The sequence below is a fragment of the Protopterus annectens genome, chromosome 7.part1, assembly GCF_019279795.1.
Source record: "Protopterus annectens isolate FY-2018-M chromosome 7.part1, PAN1.0, whole genome shotgun sequence".
In the NCBI taxonomy this organism is placed as follows: Eukaryota; Metazoa; Chordata; order Ceratodontiformes; family Protopteridae; genus Protopterus; species Protopterus annectens.
Window position 1 is genome coordinate 534,085,787 of NC_056740.1, and position 26,397 is coordinate 534,112,183.

Below are 26,397 nucleotides of genomic sequence, written 5' to 3' on the forward strand. Positions count from 1 at the left end.
TTTCTTACGTTTTATGGGAACTCCACTGAACACTTAAGGTTTACATAAAAAAAGGCCTTCGATAAGATAGAATTTTTAGATGTCATCTTTTACAAAGAACATGATGTACTGTTCCACCATCTTCAGGAAAGAAACATTTTTGAATGATTATTTACACTTGACTAGCCGCCATCTCTATTTTCAGAAAAAAAACATTGTTAAAGGTCAGTTATTATGACGTTCAAGGCTGATTACTGATGACACTATATTTGATGGTTCATAGTTCATAGTTTATAGGTGTTTACTAGGCTAACAACCACAAAGGCCTTCTTAAGCCTAGCCATGCATCCCAAATCTCTGACAAGTTCTGGTACCCGTGATAAGTATAAGCAGGGGCTTGGGAGGTGAAACATTTACAAGCAGGGGTCTGGGAGATGAACCATTTACAGGCTGCCTGTGTCCATTAGAAATGTAAGAGCCACAACAGGGGTGAATTTTCTGTGCTCCATCCAATTATCCAAGTTGAGCTTGAATTAGGTTAGGGAGGAACTCTGCTTCACTTGGATGGGGTGTCTGCTCCAGAGAAAGAGTAGTCTCTGGGAAACATCTCTTGAGGTGAAGAAGTTAATTGAGATGTCGACCAGTTATGCACACGCTTGGGTCCTACCCTTTAGGTTATGTACATAGCAGTAAAAGGACTTATGGTTATCATTGTCAGTGCTTGCTAGGTTTCTGTCAAAGGAGCTCCTGGAGGATTTGACAAGCTGTCTTGTTTGCCTGTTAAGACTGAGGAGGGTGCTTTCCCATTGTTGAGTCCTTGGCTTTGTTTTCTTGGACAGCAACCTTTTGCATTTATTGTAGAGTTTGTTGATGCTGGAAGTCCACCATGGCAACTTCATTTTACTTGGGGCTCTGGCTTTGATTCTATCTGGTACAGCCAAGTTTATACACTTATACAAGTGATTGTACAGGGCTTTAGTGTAAGCTTCAGCATACTTACCACTTCCGGCTTGGGGTGGGGGTTGGAATGCATTTATATCTTCACCTAGAAGGGTATAGTTTGCTTTGGAAAAGTTTTTAGTCTGATTTCACCCTTTGTGAATTCTGGTGTTAGTGTCAGTTCGAAAGTTACTGATTTGTGGTCAGTTTTAACTAATAAGGGTCCAACAGTTGCTGCAGTGCATCTGTTTGACATGTTGGTGAGGACCAGATCTAGAATGATTGTTCCTCTTGCTGGGGTTTGGAAATTTGCTCTAGGGCATTTGAATTCACAAAGCCAATGATTTTTTGTGCTAGCAAGTTTGGGCTAGAGTAGGTTTCCCAGTTGATGATGGGATAATTGAAATCCCCCATGACAAGTATGCTCAGTAAAATTTGGATTTTCTTCAGTCTGGTTATGTATGCTTCCTGGGTGTCATGACCCATGTAGGGGGATCTATAACTGGCTAGGCATTGAATGGGGGTCTTACCCACCATAACCTGGACCAGGAGTAACGTCATGGAGTTGTCCAGTCTAACTAGACAGGAAGTGAATTTATCTCTAACATAGATTGAAACACTATATCCTTTGGTTTTCACATGTTCATTTTGTGGTTTAAAGGTGTGGAAGGCATTGTAGGTTTACAGGGCTAGGGTACTGTCTAAAGTCTTAAACCAGGCTTCTGTGACTGCACAGACATTTACATCTTCTAATGACAGAAGTGCAGATCCAGGGAGTGCAGTTTTTGATTTAAGTCCCTAGCATTCAGCAGCATGACCCTTCTTTTGTTCTGATTGGTTAATTTCACATCAGTAATGTTGTTTTCGAGACCTTGGGTAAAAAAGGTGCTATGGAGGAGGCAAGATGTTTTGCCAGCAGCCAAAAGTCCAGTGGTGCCAGGTGCAATTTTTCTCTGGCAAAGCAGCAAGTTTTGTTGACCATGGCTTCCCAGGCAGACAGGAATTGGATTCCCTTGGAATGACACCAAAAACTAAGCCAATTATTGAAATCAATAATTTTTTGTTTATACTGTGGCATCATTCTAGGTGAGGGTGGTATGCTGCTCAAGGCTAAGGACTTTCTGGGACACATATTCAGAGAGCTTGATCATGTCTCTCTTCATATAGTCTGGCGAGGTACGTCTCAGGTCATTCACACCAACATGAACTATGACAAAGCCATGGGCATTCAGAATCGCCAATTAGCTGAAACACCTGATGTTCATAAGAATCATTTGCATATATCGAATGTGCCTCTGATACAAGAGGTTTGGGAGGTCACTCAGTGGAAGTGCTAGCTTTGCTGGAGTTTTCATTTTGTTTTTACTGATTGTTTTTTCAGTGACCTTCTCATTCATTGTTTTAGTTTGTTGTTTGGGATATTTTTGCAGTGACCCTAATGATAATGGACATCATTTGGATACAACAGCCCTGTGTTTCTTATACTTAGCTAAACACTCTGCTTGTGCTGTGCTGATGAGGTCATAACAAGGGCGAAATATGCATATCTACAGCTAGTGGGTTTGGCTTTATTGGCCTGAAATTGTCCATAAAAACAACAAAACAAATCATGGGCATTCAGAATTGCCCATTAGCTGAAACATCTGATGTTCATAAGGATCATTTGCATATATCATATGTGCCTCTGATACAAGAGGTTTGGGAGGTCACTCAGTGGAAGTTCTAGCTTTGCTGGAGTTTTCATTTTGTTTTTACTGATTGTTTTTTCAGTGGCCTTCTCATTCATTGTTTTAGTTTGTTGTTTGGGATATTTTTGCAGTGACCCTAATGATAATGGACATCATTTGGATATAACAGCCCTGTGTTTCTTATGCTTAGTTAAACACTCTGCTTGTGCTGTGCTGATGAGGTCATAACAAGGGCGAAATATGCATATCTACAGCTAGTGGGGTTTGGCTTTATTGGCCTGAAATTGTCCATAAAAGCAATGAAACAAATCATGGGCATTCAGAATTGCCCATTAGCTGAAACACCTGATGTTCATAAGGATCATTTGCATATATCCCATGTGCCTCTGATAGAAGAGGTTTGGGAGGTCACTCAGTGGAAGTTCTAGCTTTACTGGAGTTTTCATTTTGTTTTTACTGATTGGTTTTTCAGTGACCTTTTCACTAATTGTTTTAGTCTCCAATAACAAGAAAATTTGGTTTTTCAGTGGTATGCCTTACAGGTGTGGTGGATGAGACACTGGTGTCGTGCACACTGTGGAAACTGTGTTAGCTGTAGAAGACTTGTGCTTTGGAGGTATCTGGTGTTTCATAAGTTTTTTGAGAGAATCTCTGCATATACGGATTTATGTGTTTCATGCGTACTATGTGTATGAGTAATGGTATGTGTATGAGGACTGATACTATGTGAATATGTAGTGGTGAGTGAGCTGACAACCTTCTCCATGTTACTGTTTTGAGTGAGAAAGAGGGCATGGATTCTAGATTCATGGTGTAAATACATCTCTTGCACTCTGTACTAGATTGTGTTATTAGTAGAGGGTTGTCTGTGTACGAGGCAATTCTACACTGCCTCAAGAGACCAAGATCAATAAGGTTGGCAGGAGAAACAAGGGTAGTCCAACTGTCTATAGTGCTAGGTTAAAGACTGTTGTCACTATGGGTGGCTTTTCAGAAATGATCATGGAGGACCTTGACAAATAGATATTTATGCCTGGGTTTTAAGGGAAAATTTGTTGAATTTAACGTCCAGCTTTGGTGCACAATTGCATGGTAGTGCTTGGTGCTGCACAAAGTACAAATAAGCAGAAACCAGCTCAGATGCAGGGTCTAAATACCAGAAGCTAAAACTTCTAAAAAACTCTAACAAAATTCAAAAGGACCAATGAGGATGTTCATTCCAAGCCCTAGACCAACCTCCTTTTTAGCAGTCATGTACAAATCAACACAATTCTCTCAGAAAAGTGCAGATAGGCCCCTTCCAATCCAAGATGGCTTGGAAAACCTGCTCGGAACAAATAAACTACTACTGGATCTGGACTATGCTACAGCTACTAGCTACCCTAGTTTCAGCAGGAAACACTAGGGAATGTTTAATGCAGAAGACAAATGACAGTGAGCACTGAAAAAAATGTTTAAAACAGCATAAAATCAGCCAGGAGACTCTTAAGAATGATTTAAACCTTTAACAGGTCACTTAATTAAGTACTGCTTGGTGGGAAAACCAGAGTAGGCAGAAGACATAACTTGAAAACAGTAAAAAAATACCAGTAAATACTTAAACAGTGGAAATAACAAAAAAGCTTGCCAAACAGTGAAAACAGCAATAAAATTTGATGTTACAGGCACAGTTTAGCAGGCAGTTGCAGTGTAACAGTGTAGTTTAGTACACAGTAAATAAGCACAGTATAAAAGTAGGCACCAGGCAATAAAAAAGTGCAGTAAACAGTATAGATATGCAACAAAAAAAAAAAAAAAACAGGCAACTTATGTTTTTTTTGGAAGCTCAGAAGCCTCTAGTCATCTGCTATCTCAGCTTGGAGTTGTGGCTGGTAGTCTACCTCAGTCCAGCTTGGTACAAACAAGCAGAAACTTGCTCAGATGCAGGGCCTAAATACCAGAAGCTAAAACTTGTAAAAAACTATAACAAAATTCAAAAGGACCAATGAGGATGCTTATTCCAAGCCCTAGACTGACCTCCCTTTACCAGTCAGGGCCCAATCAACACAATTCTCTCACAAAAGTGCAGATAGGCCCCTTTTAATCCAAGATGGCCTGGAAAATGTGCTCAGAACAAGCAAACCACTACAAACAGTTCCAGCAGTAGCAGGCCTGGATCTGGACTATGCTACAGCAACTAGCTACCCTAGTTTCAGTGGGAAACACTAGAGAATGTTTAACACCTCAGAAAAATAGCAGTGAGACATTGAAAAAATGTTTAAAACAGCAGAACTATTAGTTGTCCTGAATATGTCAGTTGTGACACTCTGGGGGTAGTGTATTTAGCCACCTGTGTCTCCTGTATATCATTTTATTTCAGTAAGACTAAGAGAAAACTAAAAAAACAGAATTTGTGAACGCATAAGAGACATTAGAAGTAAGAAAAACATTAATGTTTTATACAGGGACTCAGTGATCTGTGGCAATTTTAATACATTTCTTTTTACTATTATAGATTGAGTAATTCTAAACCCTAGAGGTGGTGGCATCAAAAATTAGGTTAAATGGCAGACAACCACCAGGTTGAATGATAATCATTCTTTAAAACGTGTTTTAAAAATTATATATTTTAATATTTGAAACATAAATTTCTTAGGGGGTCTCAATCTTTTAAAGTTTCATTTTCATAAATTTTTGGAATTATTATTATTTTTATTTGTGTTTTTAGCAGTACATATCTTAGCAACAGTTCTTATGCTAATGGATTTTATTAATTATTCAAAAGTATTGCATTGTGACTTACTTAATATTCATTACATGTGCTCTGTGATTGGTGTTTTTAAACTTTAAATAGCTGTCCTACCTCATTATTCAATTTTACTCTGAAAAGTCCCATGTCTAAGTTAAGTAAAGGGACCAAAGCACTTATTAATAAAATGGTTTGTCTGACAGTTTGTTTCCACCTGGCTTTTGCTGCCTGCCCTGGTTCTTAGTCTCTTTAGAGACTGAGTATGTGACTACATGGTATTGCTCTATTATCTGTAGGAATACTGTTGCAGACCTTGACTACTGAGTAGGAATATAGGCAGTTATCAACAGATTTTTTCATTTTATGGATTTCAAGGAGGTATTTCTCAGATGAGCAAAGAGTGTAATTGAGGAGGTAATGGTTAAGAATGGTTCTGGTTGCTGGGCAGGATTAGGATTTGTATACCATTTTATGAGCAAGGAGGAGTTGTGTGAACTTGTGGTAGTAAGGTAAATCAAGTCAGTTTAAATATCTGAGGGCGGAGCAGTGGTGGGAGCTGCATGACTGACTAGTTGCAGATCTAGCTACTTTGTTTTAGCAAAGCTCAAGTTTTGATCTTAGAGAGATATGAATGTTGGTGAAAATGTGTAAGGCATATAGTATTGAAGGAAGGAGGTATGTATTGGTTAGAATAACTCTTGAGGAGTTGGTAAGGAATCATTTTGATCTATAAAGCATGCCCAGTTTTGGGGGTGTTGTTTTTATCACTTTCTGAATGTGAAGATCACCTTTCACTTGATCATCTATTATGACACCAAGTAACTTTGTGTGAGGTACAACTTCAATTTCAGTATTGCTGAGAGAGGATATTTTGGAGGTGTCTTTTATGTGTGTTTGGGATTTGGGGAGAAATAAGAGCAGTTTTGTTTTCTTTGGATTTAGGAAAAGCTGATTGTCACTGAGCCAATTTTCATTAGAGTTGAAATCCTGTCGAGTGATAGAATGTAACTGGGAAGGACTATTAGATGAGCAAATAGCAGTGGAGTCAAATGCATATTCTATAAGTGTAGCTTGTTGGGAGCATGTATGTAAATCATTTATAAATATGTTAAAAAGAAGAGGGCCAAGTACGGAGCCCTATGGGATACCTGTATAAACTGGGAGAAAAGAACTATTTAACTGATTGTAACCAGTTAGATAGCTAGCTAGAGAACCAAGTGACTGTTGCAGAAATTTTTGAGAGCAGTTTGGTATATGAGACTGTAGCGAAAGCTTTAGAGAGATCTAAAAAGAGGGAAAAAATGAAATTGTTGTTATCTCTGGCTTTATTGATGTGGTCCAAAAAGGCAACAAGGGCAGTTGTGCTATGATCTGGGTGAAAGGGATTCCGGCGTGTAGCTCGCGAGACATTTGCCTGCGAGCTACATCGCCGAAACCAAACGGCTGCATCAGCACTTTGCCGTAGTGCAAAGTGACTGAAAAGCATAGCCGCTGCAACTATAATCTATGGACGGGCAGCTGCAGCCGTACGGGCTGTGTAACGCATTCCTTCTTCTCGTGCAAGGAATGCATTTATTTAATTATTTATTTATTGTGTTGCCAGACTGGCCAGACTGGCAACACAATAAATAAGTAATTAAATAAATGCATTCCTTGCACGAGAAGAAGGAATGCGTTACACAGCCCGTACGGCTGCAGCTGCCCGTCCATAGATTATAGTTGCAGCGGCTATGCTTTTCAGTCACTTTGCACTATGGCAAAGTGCTGATGCAGCCGTTTGGTTTCGGCGATGTAGCTCGCAGGCAAATGTCTCGCGAGCTACACGCCGGAATCCGGGTGAAGGCTGTGCTGGGTAGAGGTTACAAGATTTTCTTGGGATAAGTATTGTAAAAGTTGTTTATGAATACATTTTTTAAGATCTTGGAAACAGGGGACAAGATTGCAATTGGTCTGAAGTTTATTTCAGTGGAGTTTCCCCCTTAATGAAGAGGAATGATGTAAATTTATTTCCAGACAGATGGGACGTATGACTCACAAATGGATTGATTGATCAAGATAGAGACTGAGTAGGCTATAGAGGGGGCAACAATCTAGATATTCATATAGGTGATTGTCTACAGAGGATAAGCATGACTTATGTTTGTATAATAAATTTTTTCTATGGGAAGAAGAGACAGATTTTAAGTTGAAAATGGCATTGTTAGAGCTTTGAAGTTTGTCAGGGGTGGCAGGATTCTGTAGGGAGTTTTGGGTCAGGGTGGCTATTGAGTCTATACAGTGGGAGTTAAATCTGCCCATACATGTCAAGCAGAGCGCCTCCTTGGCTCTCTTCAAAAGGAACCTTGACAATTGGATGGGAGATAGAAAATTCACCCCAGGGATCATGTCAGCTGCCCTGCTAGACAGGGGTCCAGGGAAGTAAATATTGTGGGAAGAAATATCCAGGGAATTGTCATGGCTAGGCTTGTATAGGCCCTAGGGCTGATAGCCTAGTACCAACCTATGAACCTATGAACCTATGAGCAGTTTCTAAGGGCGAGATGTCTGGACAAGGGTTTCAAGGTGTAATATTTTCTTGATAGTGGAACAACATTTTTGGGGGGGGGGGGGTTGTGTTTTGTGTCATCCTGTGGGTCGAAGTGCTAATATTTCTTATCCACAGTAACTTCTCTGTCATATTTTGAGGTTGTTTATAGGTCTGTAGGTGAGCTTGAGATTTGTATTTTTGCCAGTTTCTCATAGCTTTGTCTCTCTTATACATCAACTGTCTACTAGGAGGGGATAGCCAGGGTGACTGGGTGAATTTAATTCTCTTTTGTCTTATAGGAGCAAGACTATTGAGAATGTCAAGAAATATTGTATTACATTTTAGAACACCATTATCCAATGGCAGGGAATAGAGGATGGAAAAATTAATGTTATTAAGGATGTTGTTAAAGATCTTGGAATTGAAATTTGAGAGGCTATGGCAGTCTTTATAAAGGTGTTGTTTGATATGGTGAGTTGCTATTCTCTGAACATAGGTGGGATGGTAATCACTTAGGGAGTCTGGGAGGGTTTTTGGAGAGTCATAAAGGTTTGGATTTGAGACTAGGATCAAGTCCAGAGTAGTCCCAGTGCTATTATCTTTGTTGAAGTGAGTACGGGAAGTTATGAGTTGCTTGAAACTATTTAGATTAATATTAGTGGAAGGGTAGTCTGATGTGAAGGTTTGCCAGTTAATATTGACATCACCAAGAATTATTATTTCATGAGAAATGGAATTACATACCTAGTGTAGGATGTCTTCCAGAATAAAGTCTTTCGGCTTTGCCACAGCAGATCGCCAGTCTGCTTATGATTGGCAGTGGATTTTTATAGTGCCGAGTTGCCAGCTCAGCACCCAACCTTCAGAGAAGGCACGCACACACACACACACACACACACACACACACTCACGCACCTACCTGCATGTCTTTAACATTCAGTCGATCACAGGGAGGACATGTAGACTCCACACAGAAGGCACTCCAGCCGAGAATCGAACCAGAGAACCTCTTGCTGTTAGGCAACAATGCTAACTGCTGCACCACTGTGGCCAACAGGATGTCTTCCAGAATAGAGATGTTATTTCCTGGGAGAATATATACGGCAATTATACATAAGTGTTTTATGCTCATTTAATTTACAGTGAGAGACAAATATCTCAGCAGAGAGGAATTTAGGTAGATATTTAGGTAGAGAAATAGAAGAAGATACAGAAATATGGTTAGAAAACATGATTGCAACACCACCACCACCTTTTTTTATTTAATCTGTCAGAGTGGATTATAGCATAGCCAGGGGAGAGAATTTCAGAGTCTCTTATATGTGGCTTTATTCAAGTTTCTGTAAGGACAATAATGTCTGAGGAGTAATGAGTGATCCAGAAATGAAACTCAGAGACTTTCTTTACTATACTTTGAATATTCATGCACCAGCTGCAATGGCAAAGAACTATGGAAGGGGAGAAAAAACATATCTGTAGACTTAAAGGTGAGCAAGGTTAGAAGTCTTATGTGGTAGAAAGAGTGAAAATGCAATGTCACTAGAAAAGTTATTAGGAGAAAGAGCAAGGTAACAAATAGTAGCAGAAGGTGCAATGTTACAGAGTCATAGTAATTTTATGTGGGTTAGCAGAATGAGTTTCAAAGCAGGGGATTAACCAAGTGCAGGTGTAGGTAGTAGCAAAGCCTGCCTAAAGAGACACTAAGTACTGCAGTTTATTATTTTTGTTATGTTGCAGTAAGGGAAAGGTCACTGTTTACATGTTACAGACAGTGAATGCATTGGAAGTTATAGGGAAAGGCAGACAAACAGATTTATACTGCATCAAAGAACAATTAGGGTAATGTATGGTAAGGTAGGTAAAGTGGGGGCCTGTTGCAGTGGGTATATAGCGTAGCATAGACAAGGATGGGAGCTCAACAGAAGGCCACATCTTCCAGTATAAAGAATATTACCAGGAAACGTATTAGTTTTAGTGGAAGTGTATGTTCTCTACAGAAGACCCTGCCCTATTTATTACAGAGGAATAGGATAGCTATGTTAGACATGACATTAAATAACATACATTATTAATATGCCTCTCTCTTGTGGTCCTTATCAGGGTCCTTATTAGGGTAAACCTCAGTCATGGATGTAATTTCAGTGTACTAGCTGAGGGAAAGCGATAGTCAAAAGTAAGACAGAGAGGGTTTGGCTAAAAATAAGAATAAGCAGAGGAAAAAATACAATTTAGGTAAAGGCAAGAGTGATATGAGAGTAAAACTAAGTTAAAGTTGATATACAGTTAGTTGAAGAACAAAGGTTAAAAAGTCATTAACAGTCTGGATTAGGTGACTCAAAACTGTGAAATACTATCTGCAGGACTTGAAGCACAACTGCTAGAAGGTAAACTCAGAGGTGGTTTGGCATTAGAAACTCACAAAATTGTTAATACTTTTCAGCTCATTTAACATTTGCATATTGTTAATAATACATTAATGATTATAAAAAAAAAATGGGCCTAGAGCCCTTACAAGCCTAGCTATATTTATCCCAAGTTGCTCCAATTGTCGGTGGTTAGGTGAGTGACGTTCACAGAGGTAAGGGTCTTTGGTAGTTAATACCAACTTCCTCTGTCCAAGAGGGACATGGGTACCACCCCAGGAGTGAATTTACAGTCACCCATCCATTGATCTAGGTTGTTTTTTAAAGAGGGTCAGCGAGGAGCTCTGTTTCACGTGAACTGGAATCTTGTTCCAGATAAATGGCAGTCTCCTGGAAGATGTATCTATCTCTCCAGCATGACCTGTTCATGTACAGGCTAGGTTAAGATCCATGGAGTGAGTGACCCACCTGCAGTTTGATTTACAAATGTGTAGTATAGCTGGAGTTTTTTAAGGTGGTCAGAGTAGGGCATCTGCTTTAGGCCTGTGATTCTTTTAGTGAGGTATTTCTGCGACCTTTTCAGTTGTTGCAGATGTCTTAAGAAGTACATAGCAAACAGGGCATTGTATTCTATAATGGGTCTAATGAGGGATGAGTACAGTGGGACAATGACCTCCTTTTTCCTGGATGAAAAGCCCTTAGTGATGAGGTGTGCCACATAGAAGGTTTTCCTGACTGTTGTGGCAATGTGGTTATCGAAGGTGAGACCACTGTCCACCTGTGTCCCTAAGTCTCTTATCACAATTTCAGTGTTTAGTGTACTGCCACCTATGTGGTAATTCATGGGTACATGTTTTTTTCCCAAAGGGGATAACTATACATTTCTTGGCATTGAGCTTGAGCCCATGGCTCTGGCACCAAGCATCTGTTTCTGTAAGGCCCTTTTGTAGAGTATCCACATCATTTGGGGATTCAATAATAGCTCCCAGTTTGCAGTCATCTGTGAACTTTGTTAGCCAGATTCCCTTAATGTTGGCCTGTACTTCAGAGAAGTAGATGCCAAACAAGAGTGGTCCCAGGACTGAACCCTGAGGTACTCCACTTGTCACTTGTCTGGAGCTGGATTTGGAGTCGGCTACTTTTACAGTGTGGGTTCTGTCAGTAAGCCAGTTGGCAACTCATGAAGTGATGTAGGGATTAATGCCCAGCTTAGTAAGTTTATCTATGATTCCAGAGTGGGGGATGGTGTCAAAGGTCACAATTTTAAGTAGCTATACTTATGTAGTAGTGTGACTATTATGTATCCAACATAAACAATGTTATTATCTATGTTTTTCCTCTGTTTCTTAAAGTTACTGACACTCTTACAGTACATTGACTCCAATCTGCCATTATAATGTACATTTCACATCTCATCTGTAAATACATGTTATGCATATTTGATATTGCCAGATTTCTGTTAAATTAATCTCTTTCTTTTTGTCTATTGTAACTGTATTTTTGCTTAATTTTTTGTGCATATTTCATGTTTTTACTTTTTATTTTTACTATTTTGTATAACTTACATTTCATTTTCTATGTTCTATTAATTTTAATATGCAGTTTTCTGGAGCTTTTCTCCTCGGGTATCCACTGAAAATGGCTTTCTAGCTCAGTTGGACCAACCTGGTTAACAAATGTAAATTAAATAAATAAATAAAATAAATAAATGTAAGTAAAATGTAAGTAAAACCGCCAGGTGGAAAATGCCTTGCACTTTTCCATAGTCTCTCAGTGGCATCACTTGACCATATAAGGCACAATGACTCTTTTATAGCCTAATGCAGAGCCCTCTGAGGAAGCAGGACCCTGTTGGGCCATATAGGCCCAATTGGCCTAAGATTGACCCTTTATAAGAAGGACCCTGATGTCACTGGTGCACACAATGGTATGTTCTTTGATTTACAGACAGACATCTGGAGAGTAAAGTTAAATTGGACCTAGAAAGCCTTGTTAATAACAAAGTTACATGAAGTGACAAAACCCCAAATTAATTGTTAAAAATTCCTGCAATATTATACTGTTACAGTGCTTCTTGGATTTTGATAGCAAATTTATATTCCATTCCCAAAAAGGGCAATGTTAAGTGCTCACATTTTCAAAGAACTGCACTTGTTTCACAAAGCTAGACTCCTAGTTATACATGGACTGAGAAGTATCGGTTACTCAATAGTATTATTAGAAGGGGCAGAGTAACCAGAGATCAGATTGTCAACCTGTACTGGATAAGGTTGAAAGAAAGAGATTTCCCCAAAAAATATTAGCTCTTCTTTATTTGTTACTATAAAGCCTTTGACTGTGTAGACCATAGTAAACTGTGACAAGTTCTTACAGAAATGATGATACGGAGTTACCTTATTTGTCTCCTGAGCGATAAGATAAAGAAACAAGGGTTATAACTGAATGTGGAATAACTGGTTGGTTCAAGACCGGGAAACAAAATGTATACTGTCACCGTGTTTATTTAATGTGTACACTGAATATATCATGCAAATGCTGCGTTAGATGACTCACATGCTGGAATCAAAATTGCCCCGAGAAATATTAATAACCTCAGATATGCAGCAGCGACTACTGTAACACCTGCAAGTGATGAAGTGCTGAAGAACCTGTTCATAAAGGTGAAGGTAGAAAGTGTAAAATACAGTTTGTTGCTAAACAGTAGAAAATTCTTCTTCTTCTTTCGGCTGATCCCCTTAGGGGTCGCCACAGCAGATCATCTGTTTCCGTTTCTTCCTGTCCTCTGCATCTTGCTCTGTCACACCAACCAACTGCATGTCCTCTCTCACCACATCCATAAACCTTATCGTAGGCCTTCCTCTTTTCCTGTTACCTGGTAGCTTCATCCTTAGCATCTTTTTCCCAATATACTCTGCATCCCTCCTCAGCACATGTCCAAACTAACGTAATCTTGCCCCTCTGGCTTTGTCTCCAAACCTTCCAACCTGGGCTGACCCTCTAATATACTTATTCCTAATCCTGTCCATCCTCGTCACACCCAATGCAAATCTTAACATCTTCAACTCTGCCACGTCAAGCTCTGACTCCTGCCTTTTTGTCAATGCTACTGTCTCCAAATCATATAACATAGCTGGTCTCAGCACCCTCTTGTAGACCTTCCCTTTCACTCTTACTGGTACTCGTCTGTCACAAATCACTCCTGACACTCTTTTCCACCCACTCCATCCTGCCTGCACTCACTTCTTCACCTCTCTTCCACACTCACCATTACTCTGAACTGTTGATCCCAAGTATTTAAACTCATCCACCTTCACCACTTCTACTCCCTGCATCCTCACCAAAAATTAAAATTATATAATCTGAAGCTATCAATTATTTGTCTAAAAAAATCATGCTTCATTTCAGAGCAAGCCAAAACTTATCTTCCAACTTGTCCTCATATTTTATCGAATCGCACCCTCCATTTCAGCCTAATTACAATCTCAGAAGTAAGTGTTCCAGTTAACACTTTCTATACAGTTTATTTCTTATAGTGTTGGGGACACTTCCTTGACAGAGACAGCTATTAATGTCCTTTCTAAAGGGCTTACATTTGTTTCTGTTTTTATGACTTCTCTTTCTGAAGTACTTTTAGATTTATGTCTGTTTATTAGAAAAATACAGTTGAAATACTATGTTGCTAGCAATAACATGTTTTAAACACTGATTCATTTCCTTTAAATAAGTGTATTCAAAAGGCTGGATTTGAAAAGCAGACTGGCTTTTTTCCATCCTTTATATGTCATGAAGGAATGCTTTCTTATGATTTTTATGATGCAAAAGTTGAGAAGTAGTTTGGTAAAGTAAAGTGATATGTCATTATGTAAAATATATCCAAGCAGGAATGGGCAACACTGAAGTATGCACCTTGTGGCACTAATTTAATTATAAATTAATTATAAAATTTATAAAGGGATGCACACTATTGCTGTCAAAACACATTAATAAAGAGATGTGTCATAGTTTGTTGGATAATACAGAATATTTGCAGTGCAATCTGTTACTACTGCTTGGTTTTCTTTATTCTGTTTTAGTAAATAGTATAGGCAAAGGTATTTTATTCAGTCAAGATCATACATGACTGTGTTAAAAGTCCAGCTGAGAAAGTAGAACTTTTACATTCTCATTTTTCTGAAACATCACAGAATCAATAAAAAGAGTCTATGGCTGATCCCGTGATTGCCAGTATAATAAAGAACAGCTGACATCTGTGAATAGGAGAAAATGAACACTGTTCCGTCATCCTCCCAGGAAAAAAGGCAGAAGCCACTAATTCATTCCTAAATTCTTCCATCACAATGAAGCTAAATGAGTGAAAAGGGTAATTTTGGATGGATTTAGAATGTTGGCCTTGTACGCTGGATTCTGTCAGATATGAACTTGTAGCAACCTATAATATCCAGTAAGTAGACAGGCCAGTTCATGATAATTTCTCATATTGCTTCAAAGTACTCATTTATCATTTTCATGTACAAAAGCAGTTCCCAGTAGGCAAAGGAGGTTATAAAATTAATTGTTTCATGTGCCTACTGTCCTTTTGTATAACTGCATGGCTTTAGCTATTTGTTCAAATCTCACATTTTATTTACTTATTTATTTATTATTTATTTATTTGGCATTTGTTGACCAGGTTAGTCCGACTGGGCAGATGCCCTTTTTCAGCAGAGACCCAAGGAGAAAAGCTCCAAAATGTAAAATATAAACATTCACAACACAATAAGCATAAGGTATCAGGATAGCAATATACATGTATGATTTTCTACTTTATATTATTACAGAAGATAAAATATAATACAATATAACAGTGACAACAATACAGTGTCATTATAAATATGGCCACAGTACAATTTCTTACAGATGAAAGGCAAGTGGAAGTAGTTTAGTAGGAGGGGAAAAAAAGCAAGGGGGAGAGGTGTATTAAGTAGGGTCGGTGCAGGAGCAAGTCCTAGAGTATAATAGGTAGTGTTTTAGTGTTTTTTTCAAATAGTTCATGTATAGGATCGACCTTAAATAAGGGGAGAGTTTATTCCAAGCAGAGGCAACAGACTGATTATAGAGAAGTTTTCCAATATTTTTATTGGGTTTGTAGACCTGCAGGAGGTGTTGTTCTGAGCTGCGGAGTGTACGGTTGGGTATGTAAGGAGAAATGAGAGTTGAGAGAGCAGGACATGAGTGGGGTTTGTTTAAGAGAGAGTGAGTCAAATTTAGTTGTGGCAGTAGGAGTTGATGTTGCAATTCTAGCCACTGTAGGCTTTTTAGTGATAGACAGTGGTGTGAGTTTTAGGGTTGATTAGCGGCAAATCTAGCTGTTTTATTATAAGTGAGTTCAAGTTCTGTCAATAGATTTGCTTGAAGATTAGTGAGGATTGGGGAGGCATATAACAGAGTGAGTAGTAAATAGGCTTGTGCTAAGGTAAGTTTGGATTCATTTGTCAGGAATCTTTTGCTTCTATAGAGAAGGCCTAGTTTCTAATGAGTTTTCTTGATGCAGGTTTGGATGTGAAGATCAAATTTTAGTTGGTCATCAATAATGACCCTTAGTAGTTTAGCGTGAGGTTCAACCTTGATAGTTCCATTGTTTAGGGGGGAGACAATAAAGGAAGATTTGAATAATTGGAGAGATTTAGGTAGGAAGAGGAGGAGTTTAGTTTTATTTGGGTTGAGAAGGAGTTGGTTGGACATTAGCCATTTTTCAACTGAGTGAAGAGATTATTGGATAAGGGTGAGTAGGTGGGGGAGATTGTCAGAGGTGGAAATAATTGCAGAGTCATCAGCATGTTGTACTAAAGAGGAGTTAGGACAGGAAAGTTAAAGATAGTTGGTGAAAATATTGAATAATAGGGGTCCAATGATGGAACCTTGAAGAACCCTAGTCTGGACTTGGAAGAAAGGGGAGGTTGCAGAGAGCCACCTTACAGACTGAGATCTATTAAAGAGATAGCTAGAGAACCATAAAAGTGCAGAGTTGGAGAAGTTAAGACCAGAGAGTTTGGACAGAATTAAGTTGTGGGAGACCATATCAAAGCCCTTTGAGATGTCCAGGAATAGACATGATACTAATCTGTTGTTGTCTCTAGATCTGGAGATGACTTGTGCAAAAGATATTAGTGCAGAGGATGTACTGTGGTTAGGGTGAAAGTCATGTTGGGTTTGGGTGAGGAGATTTTCTTGTAGCAAATAAGCTAAGACCAATTTATGAATGCATTTTTCCAGAATCTTTGATAGGGGAGAAAGAATAGTGATTGGTCTGAAATTAGAGGAGTCCGTGGAATTCCTTCCTTTATGAAAGGGAATGACATAGAATTTTTTTCCATATTTCAGACACTGTGTTTTCTTGGATGGATTTGTTGATAACTATGGCGATAGGATGTGCAATGCTATTTGCTGTTCGCGTAAGGATAAGAGGAGGTAAGTTATCTATAGAAATTATATTCATCTATATATTTAATTATTATGGTATATTTCTGGGATTCACAAAGTTAGGCTATTAGCATTGAAAATAATTGCCATGCTGCCATATGCAGCGACAGTGTCCTTGCAAGGATGATAAGGACAGGCGGTCTGCCGAGGAGGTACAGCCCAGAGGCCAGCATATAAGGATAGTACTTGACATAACTGACATGTTTTCCTGATCAGGCCATGCAATGCAATAACAGGAAGCATTATTTCTAAAAAAACTATTTCTAAAAAAAGTGCACCTTATTAACATATTTATTTGGTCAGTGTGTTCTACAAGGATGTATATCATGGTACTCCATGCATTGTGCAAGGGGCAGAACTCTAGAAATGTATGAAGGGGGGGTTTGACTGGGACCAATTACTGTTCTCCTGGACAAGAGAGCTATATAGGCAGGGGCCAATCACTGTCCTCTTAGCAGGGAGCGGTGTACTGGCTGACCTCTCTCTTGCTAAATGAGGATGGAGATATAAAGAGTAGTCAATTTTCATTGATCATCAAAGTGAAAAGGCAAATTGCAAACATACAGATAGAGAGTAGGGCCTGGTCGCTAACATTCCATTTGTGGAAATGCAAATCACTGATATAAAAGGTAGATAATGAAGGATACACTGTTGACTGCCAGCATGGATGAACTGGGTGGCCAAATATAATAGTGCTTTTAGGTGTGGGTCTTGCAATCAAGTATTGCCCTCAGTTAGGTTTGTAGTAAGATACTGAATGTTTTCATGTTCAAATGTGAGAGTGTTTACAAAGTCAAATGTCTAGACTAGTTCGGAGTATGGAAAAGGACTCTGGTCACTGTTAGGATGAGTCTGGTGATCACTGTCTGGACGAGGGTCCCATATCTGTTTCCACTGTATCAGATTGTGAGAACATCTATTTGCTAATATAAACAATCCAAAAACTGAAGGTACTGAAGACACCAGCGAGCCAGCGAGAAGTTTAAAAATGTATTAGTAATGAGTCAACAAGATTATATTAATTATACTTTTTAAACTTCTCACTGGCTCGCTATGTCTTCAGTACCTTCAGTTTTTGATTGTTTGTATTTGCTGTTCCAGGTTCCTGGTTTGTGTTTAACATCTATTTGCTATCTGGATGGGTGTAGGGAGAGGGACCATACTGAATACTGACAATGTATGCACCAGATATTGGCTCTCTGTCACTTATCAGATGGGTGTAGAGACTTGGAAGGCTTTGATTTTTCACTCTTTATGTCCCTGCTGCTTACTAATATTCCACCACTGCCTTTTATACTTCTTCGCTAGGGTAGGGGATGGCCAAGAGGGGGCAACATTCAGGCAGGCATCAGAGGTGGTCCAAGATATTTCTTTTTTGCCCTTTAACCCTGCGTACATGTGGGTAAGGCTAGCCATAAGCTGCTGTGCTCTGGTTTGACTGCACTGGATGATACCTCCACTTCCATGAAGATAACCTCACTGTGTGTCTTAAGGTATCCCAAGAAGCCCTCCCTAGTCCTACTGAGGCATGTTTGTATACATGCATGTACACCTCTCCCTCCCTCCCTGAAAGGGGTGAGAGGGTTCTTCCCCTTCACTTTTGCTTCATCCTCACATGTCTTCCCCAGTGCTAGGGCTGCTAACTGATGCTCTGTCATGTGGGTCATAGTCACGGGTCCATTCTTCTGTTATGTGGATCATAGTCATGGCTCCATCCTTGCTAACTGATGCTCTGTCACATGGGTCATAGACATGACTCCATCCTTCTGTCACATGGGTCATAGTCACAGCTCCACCTTTCTGTCACATGGGTCATAGTCACAGCTCCATCCTTCTGTCACATGGGTCATAGTCATAGCTCCATCCTTCTGTCATATGGGTCATAGTCATGGCTCCATCCTTCTGTCTCATTGGTCATAGTCATGACTCCATCCTTCTATGGCACTGAGATGGATTTGAAGGCTTTCATTGCTGAAATATGTGCACTAGAACATGGGGCTCCAATCACTCCAAGCCATATCTCTCAACCTGTTAACACAAGAAATCTGGACAAAGCCTAAAATAATGGAGGACAAAGGCCCAAAAATAGGGACAGATTTTAAATATTGCTCTTATAAACTTACAAAGTTGCTAGAATAGCATGCATTCTCTGAAGGATATGACGTCTGAAACTCAAATGTATGCCATTAGTTAGTGGCTTTAATCCTCAGTGACTTGCCAGAAAATCATAAATTTAATGAAGAACAGAGCAAAACAATGAGGAAAAAATCTGGACATTCTGCAAAAATCTAATTAGTTGAGAGCTATGCTCCCAGCAGGTGTGGAATTGAGGGCTATTATTACTGTGGAGAGTTAACTTGCTGGGAATTGTTTCTGTTGCCATTTCCAAAGCTAGGAGGATACTCCCCTGAGGGGGGTGGTTCTGAAAGTACTGAGAAAAAGCTTATTCCCAGACCTCTTCTTTCTTCCTTTCTTGGTTTAAACATAGACCTCAGCATTTCTTCCAGATATTCTGCTAATGAAAAGATCCTTGACACATAATTAGCAATACCTAACAATATGTTTTGATTGTGTAATACGCTTTTTTGAAAAGAAACTGCAAATGTATCCCACCGATTTGCTACTTCTTCTGATTTCTCAATCACCTTTTCCTGGCTTTCCATCCTTGCTCTAAAATTTGTATCTAAGGCTTTTAAACTACTATAATTTCCAATTTTTTTCTTTTCAGTTCTCCTTCATATCCCAAGCCTCAGTGTTTTTGAAACATGTAAACTCAGTTAGACTTTCTGTGATTATACCATCATTTTTCAGAAGGTAATTGTTTTAATTATAAATACTATATTATTTACAGATGTCAAATTTTAAAGGAATTTCTAAACCTTCCCTTGATATATATGCATCTATACTTTGATTGTCCTTAACTCTTTTGATTTTGTGCAACCTCTTCTTTTGTAAATAGTATTCTCAGCACGTTATATACTATGCTTGATATGCATGTTTGCTACTATTACTATTATTAAATGGAGCTTTTCTCCCTGGGTCTCCACTGAAAACGGGCTCTTCTCAGCCCAGTGGGCCTCCCCGGTCATCAAACTGAAATAAATAAATAAATATAAAAGGCGAACAACTATTTACTTAACATACATCTTTGCTTAATTCCTTTTTCACACATCACCCAAGAAATCATTCATTACTATTCTTATTTTGAGCAATTATAAGTACATTTAATCCAGATTTTAAATCTGATTTCTAACCTATGTTATAAAAATGTTTTATGGTCATACACAAAGTTATTCCCTTTTTCTCCCCTTACATATTCAACACTGTCTTTAACCCCAAATAAATTCTGATTCATGCCTTTGTTTTGCGATGTGGTCATTATTTTATTGCACATCATGATTACTTCAACTTAATTTAGTCTCAGACAAATTGCTTATACTAAAAAGTTTGTATTTGTAGCTTAACAAGCTATTTGATTTCCACTTTTTCAAGTCCTTTCTGAAACCGTTTTTTCTTCTAATATAGCTCAATCAATCTTCTACACATTTCATTAATTTTTTTCTCAGCCCCCTCCTCAAACCACTCATTATAGACTTCTACCAAATTCTTCAGCTGCCAGTCTTCTAGACTTTTTAATCTTCCTTCCTGAGTTCTTTATTTATTTTTATATAAACTTTCCTTTCTGGCAAGACTTTTGATTATAATTTTTTTAATTTTTCCTGTCTACAACCAGTTTTCAAACACCTTATTAGCTTATGTTTGCTTATAACCAGCTTACCTTGTGCGGCTCTTAAAACAGTCACAAACGGTTCATCTCTATTTTTGTTTTGGTTTTAAAATGTGTCAGTCTTCTATTTTTTCCTTTCAGTCTATCTGTTTTCCATTCCATACTTTTATAGTCATACTTTGATTTTATTTTGTCTTCCATACCTGTCTAATATTTGCTTTCTTTAAAAATATCAGATGTCTCTTATCCCTTTTCACACTCTGTGTTTCTATTTCTTTAACAGATTTAGAATTTTCTGCCCTTTTATACTGATGCTTACAATTCTGTTACTGTCTCATAGACCTTCCACAACTGCAAAAACACTTTCCCTTTGCCTTCACTTGTTCAAAATCTAGAAACAAGGTGGAAGGGCAGTGCAGCAAAGCCACTTGGCTTGGGATCCAGAGTCTACTACAGAGGCGGAGGAAAGGCTAGAAATGGTGTGGGAACTGGGGTGAGGGACAGGCTTTAGAAAACAGTGAGAGATGTTATCAAAATTAGTGATAGACTCATGGCAATCAGACTGAAGTGTAATGATAGGGCAGTGTTCATAATCTCAGCCTATTGCACACAGCAGGGTTGTGACAGCAAGGAAAAGAGGGTATTCAGGCAGCAGTTGCAGGACCTACCAGGTATAGCAGGACAATGTGAGCTGGTGTCTATAATGGGGGACATGAATGCACATATTGGGACAAATAAAACAGGATATGATGGCTATCTCGGCCAGCATGGGTGGGACAACAGGAATAAAGAAAGTGAAGCCATTCTAGACTTCTGTCTGGCTAATGGCTTAATGGTAGCCAACATATGGTTCAGCAGGAGAGACAGTCACAAGATCACACACAAGAGTGGCCAACATGCAACTGAGGAAGACTTCCTTCTAGTAAAGAAAGGGGACTGGGGTAGAATCAATGATTGCAAAGTCATCTACAGTGGATCAGTCAGTCCGCATCATAAACCATTGATTGCCTTAATCATCTGCAATCAGTGGTCATTGAAGGCTCTAAAGTCAACAGAGTCTTGGCTGAAAACCATGAAGCTGACAGGAGAAAACGCACAAGAGTTCAAGGGAAAACTCAGGGCTCCAGCACCCCAGGAATAAGAGAAAATAGGTGAAGGTGAAGAAGAATATAAGTGCCTCAAAATAGCATGTCTGAGAACTATAGAACAGATATGCAGCCAAGCCAGTGAGTAGTTAAGGTAGTCAAAAAAAGATGGTTGTGGAATGCAGAAGCCCAGGTAGCCATAAAAAAAAAGGAGTGCATGAAAAAGTGGGAGACAGAAAAGAAGGACCAGGCTAGGAAGGAATACTGGTTGGCTAACAAAGATACTAAGAAAACAGTTGCAATATCAAAGAGCAAGACATCAGAGGCACTCTACTAGCTTCCGGAAAGTGACTTAGTAGACAGCATAAAGAAACTCATATTAGGTTGCAAGGTGGAAACAGAAAGATTAGGAAAATAGTCATTAGACACCTTTTATAAGTGATGTCAGCAGTGCAGTAGAAAGTAAGATGGGAGAGGAGCAGTTCGGATTCAGATCAGGATGTGGTACTACACCCAATCTGATGTTTGCAGAGAGACAGATATTTCAGAAGAAGTGAGAGATGAGGAGAGTCCATCTGGGAATTCCTAGAATTATAAAAAGCACCACCTCCAACCAAGAAAACCACAGTGAAAAACTTTTCTAAAGCAAACTTCACCTTACTTAAGACAGAGGTGGTAAGTTTCACAGCCCCCATGCTAAAGGATAACAGTGTCCAAGATGCAGGAACCTTTACAAATGCACTCTATGAGCACCTACAAGGATGCATGGATCGTGCCATCCCTAGCAAAACCAAGACTCCCTCCCCTAAGAGAAGGAAACCAGTCTGGTGGACCCCTGCCATAAACAGGCTATACAATAGAAGGAGGAAACTAGTTCAGAAAAAAAGCAAATCCCAAGAAGGAAAGACATCCGTGATCAGTATCAGTAAGAAACTAAGGACCTTCATAAAATCCTCCAAGGCTAACTTCAAAAGAAAAATAGCCAAGGATTTGAAAGATAACCACAAAGCCTTCTTTAGTTATGTCAAGAATCTAAGTGGCAACTTGCAGATATGCTCTGAGCTAGTGCAAAATAGCACAAAATATACTGAACCCACTGATATTGCCAATATCCTGGCAGATAGATTCAGTGGAAACTTCACCCCCCTCTCACCACCAAAAGGGCCCCCAACAATACCAGAAAAGTGTAGTGTCCCGGAAATCATAGACGCATAGGTGAAAACAGCCCTTTCAAAAACCAAAAGCACAGCATCAGTGAGGCCAGATGGTGTCCCAGGCTGCATCTTGTATGAACTACAGAACGAACTAACCCCTCACCTAAACACACTGTTCAACCTCAGCCTCTCCACAGGCTATGTGCCCATAGAATGGCGCACAGCAACGGTTATTCCGCTCCACAAAGGAGGGGCCATAACTGACCCTGGTAACTATCGCCCCATAAGCCTGACTAGCATGGTCTGCAAGGCTATGGAGCGCATCATCATGAAACTCATTAACAAAGACATTGGGAACCTTCAAACACTTGACCTGACCCAGTTCGGCTTTGTTAAGGGCAGATCATGTCTACTAAACCTGGTTGACTTCTTCGAGACAGTTACCAAGGCCATAGATGAGGGGAAGGTAGTTCACACAGCCTACCTTGATCTCGCCAAGGCTTTTGACACCATTCCCCACTTGGGAATTATAGAAAAACTCACCAGCCTGAACATAAACCCCTACGTCATGAAATGGGTTGCCAACTGGCTTACAGACAGAACTCACACAGCAAGAATAGCGGGCTCCAGGTCCAACTCTAAACCAGTCACAAGTGGTGGCCCACAAGGCTCGGTCCTGCGACCCCTACTGTTCAGCTTATGCTTCTCAGAAGTACAGGCAAACACAGGAGGACTGTGGCTAACCAAGTTCACCAATGACTGCAAACTGGGAGCCATAATTGACACTCCAGCTAACACCGACATTCTCCAAAAGGGCCTTACTGAAACAGACAACTGGTGTCAAAGTCATGGTCTCAAGCTAAATGCCAAAAAATGCATAGTCATCCCATTTGGGAAAAACAAAACACCCATGAATTACCACATAGGTGGCAGCCCCCTTAATACAAAGAGGTAATAAGAGATCTGGGGACCAAGGTAGATAGTAATCTCTCCTTTGACAATCATATTGCCAAAGTAGTTAGGAAATCCTTCTATGTAGCCCATCTAATTACTAAAGGGTTTGCATCTAGAAACAAAGAGGTTATAGTGCCCCTCTACTTGTCACTCATGAGACCCATCATAGAGTACAATGCCCTGTTTGGGATGTACCTTACAAGACACTTCCAACAGCTGGAAAGACCACAAAAGTACCTCACCAAGAGGATTAATGGTCTCAAACATATGTCTGATGCAGACTGACTGGAAAAACTCCAGCTGTACTCAGTGGCATATCGCTTACTCAGAGGTAGTCTCTGCCTGACTTACAAAGCCATGCCCAACTCAGAATTGATGGACATGCTCCACCTAAAGAAATACAAGTCACTGTGAGCCACTCGCTCTAGTGAGTTAAACCTCACCACAACAATAAATAGAACATGCTGGAGGGATAGATTCCTATCACAGAGACTCCCCATGCTTTGGAACAAAATTCCTAACTACATTAGGCAGAGCCCCTCACTAACACTCTTCAAGAGAAACCTTGATGAGTGGATGGGTAACAGAAAATACACCCCTCGGATCACTTCATTGGCTCTTCTTGACAGAGGCTCAGTTAATTAATCAATGGGGCGATGAAAGCTTACACACTCTGGCTAGGTTTATAAATGCCCCTCGGGCAGATAGCCTAGTACCTACCTATGAACCTGTGAACCTATGACAAGGTCCCAAGATAGCTGATTCTGGCAGTTGCATGATGGTTCAAAGTCCAAAAAACACTGGCAGAATTTGTACATGCTATGTACAAGGACCCAATAACACAAGTACAAACAGTGTTTGGATTCACAGAGGAGTTCCCAGTGGGAGTGGGTCTGCATCAGCATTCAGATGTAAATTCACTGCTGTTTATACTGGTGATTGATTCTATTAGAAAACAGGTCAGAGGTGACAGATAAGATAGTTGCTGCATGCAGATGATATAGCATTACAGGCAGACTTGGAACAAGAAGTTCAACAAATGATAAAGGAATGGAATTCAAAACTGAAAGCACATGGGAAGAAACTGAGTTCAGATAAGACAGTTGTAGTTCCAGCAAATGGGGAAATCAGTAGAAGCTGAATATTGGGATAGAAGGGAATATAGTGGAGCAGGTTAACAGTTTCTAGTACCTGGAAGGGGTGGCTGAGGAGAAGGGAAGTCTGAATGAGGAGATCAAACCTAAAATCACAGGGGCTGCAGCCAACTGGCATAGAGCGTCATAGATAGTGTGTGACAGAAGAATGCCAAAAAAAGCTGAAAAGTAAGGTGTACAAAACCTCAGTGGAAATAGTGCTACAGTATGTATAGAAACCTGGGCAGTAAGGCAGAGCAGTTGAGAAAACTATATATTATAGAGATGAAGCGACTGAGATAGATGTTAGAATGCACACTGTAGGGCATGAGAAAAAATGAGGACATCAGAGCAGAGGCCCAAGCAGCTCCAATTACACAGAAGATTAAAGAGAATAGGTTACTGTGGTTCCGGCACATGTGCAGGAAAGTAGAAGACAATTTGGTGAAGAGGATTTGGGATAGACAGGAAGAAGACAAGAGGTAATAAGGGCCTTCAGCAAAGAGATAGATGGTTTGTGTGAAAGAAGACCTGTGACATTCAGGCATGACTGTCAAAGAAGGCAGAAGAGTGGCATTAAATTGAGAGAGAGAGAGAGATTTTATTTATTTTTATTTTTTATTAACATTTTAAGACACTTGCGGAAGAAGGTAAGGCCACTCCAAGTACTGTAGTTCCTTTTCTTTAATATAGCACAAGCAAAAATAATAAAAAATACAGAATGTATATAAAACAACTGTGAACGCAAAGCACTTTTCGTCCCAAATGGTGGTGAGACTTCTTCAGGTAAAAAGGCTAGTACTTGAGGTAGACTTACCTTCTTCTGCAAGTGTCTTGGATTGTTGTTTGGTCTCCTACTTTTCCTGGTTTTATTAACATTTGTTTACCGGAAAAGTCCATCTTGGAATGAGGCAATTTTCAGAGAAGGTCCAGGGAGAAACACTCCAGAAATGAAGACAGTTAATGTGATACCTCAACCACATGTACAAAATGAGAAAAAGGAGGTTGATGACGCTGATTGATAATGAAAATATATTTCCGTTCATCATTTTCTCACATATTTTCAAACGCGCATAAATTTTGAATAAATAGTATATTTACCAACTATATTTTACAGTGAGCCATCATACAACAACCGTTCAATAAATTCTGGGATTCTCCAGCACCCAAATAAATGCACAGATGATGCTTTTGATTTGCTTTGCTTTTTTTAGCTGCTTTTGTAAAATGATAGAAATGGGATGCAAATTATTTAACCTGTGAATATGAATAACCTTACCTACAAAAGTGATAGGAGGGGACAGCTGCCATGAAATTGCAGAGCCTAAAACATCTGCAACACAAGTAGGCTTAATGGCACACAAGAAAGGAGCTTTGACTCAAATCCAAGTGAACTGGCTTTGATTACTAGATCCTGCCCATGAGGAGTCATCTCTCAGAATAGGAGTGAGTGGCATTTTGGTAGTTTGGCTGTCATGTGGGTTTGACAGCTAGCTAGGCTGTAGGTCACAGTGGAGACCAAGGATTACAGTCCTGCTGTAAAAACAGTCTGGGGAAAAGGACTATCATATAATCTTGTGTATAGACCATCAATGCATGGGGGGGGGGGACTGTGGGTAGGGCATATAACAAAAAGCTGCCCATTGCTGCCGCCATGTTGC